At 39.0% G+C, this 1249-nt stretch overlaps 1 pseudogene; it reads right to left on the reverse strand.

Annotated features, from left to right (window-relative positions):
• Positions 1–93: 93 nt before the first annotated feature.
• On the reverse strand, positions 94–568 carry LOC121033365 (40S ribosomal protein S12-like; annotated as a pseudogene).
• Between the last annotated feature and the right edge of the window lie 681 nt (positions 569–1249).

Genomic DNA, 1249 nt, shown 5'->3' on the forward strand with positions numbered 1-1249 from the left:
TTCTTTCTTTCTTTCTTTCTTTCTTTCTTTCTTTCTTTCTTTCTTTCTTTCTTTCCTTCTTTTCTTGGAATAAGAACCAAGTTTTCTATTTGTTCATTTCTTGCATTTAAAGTATTCTTCAATGACATCCTTGGCCTGAACTCTTTACCATAGTTCTTAGCCACCACACAACTGCTTTACAGGGTTTTCCTTCTTTGTCAATTTTACTGAGGCCTACCCATTCCCCTAGCTTCTTGTTGTCATCAGCCTTAATCAGGTTGATTTGGTGTTCAGCACAAAGGGCCTCCACCAACTTGGCATACATAGGCTCATCACAGTTGGATGCAAGCACACAAAGATGGGCTTGGCGCTTATTAAGCTTTTGGCAGCTTTGCGAATTCCATGTACTAGGCCATGTACTCTCATCATGGATGAGAGTGGTCTTCAGCAACTCAGTATTTACACCTCCAACAGCAATGCCTTCCTCAGCCATGGTGGCAGATTATGGGTGGAGCTGAATCTTTAAAAAAAAACAACAACTTTTTTTTTAATGCTTATTTTTGAGAGAGAGAGAGAGACAGAGCATGAGCAGGGGAGGGGCAGAGAGAGGGAGACACAGAATCCAAAGCAGGCTCCACGCTCTGAGCTGTCAGCATGGAGCCCAATGCGAGGCTCAAACTCACAAACTGTGAGATCACAACCTGAGCTGAATTTGGACCCTTAACTGACTGAGCCACCCAGGCACCCATGTGGAGCTGAATCTTGACTGCACCTGAGCCTCTGCCTCCACACACCTGGGTCGCCACAAGGAAAGAGCAGATATTTTCTACTATAGAAAATATCAGTTGTCAGTTCTTTTGCTATGTATCTTAGATTGCTTTAGGGATTACCATTAACCTCTTAATTTATAACAATCTGGTTTCAATTAACACCAACTTAATTTCAGCAGTATACAAAACTTTGCTCCTCTATAGATCCATTCCACCCACGCCCATATGCTGTTATGTCACAAATTACATCTTTATAATTTTATTTGCCTGCCAAAGTAGATTTATAATTATTGAATTATGCAGCTGTCATTTATATTTGATGGAAAATAAATTAAAAACAAAAACCACATTTATACCATTTTTTATATTTACCTATGTAGTTACATTTATTGGTGCTCTTTATTTTATCACTGTCTAGTATCCTTTTATTTCAGTCTGAAAAAGTTCCTTTGGTATTAATTGTAGGGCAGATCTGCTAGAGAAGAACTATCTTACTTTTT

Source organism: Herpailurus yagouaroundi, unplaced genomic scaffold (genome assembly GCF_014898765.1).
Source record: "Herpailurus yagouaroundi ecotype Mexico unplaced genomic scaffold, PumYag 159, whole genome shotgun sequence".
NCBI lineage: Eukaryota > Metazoa > Chordata > Mammalia > Carnivora > Felidae > Herpailurus > Herpailurus yagouaroundi.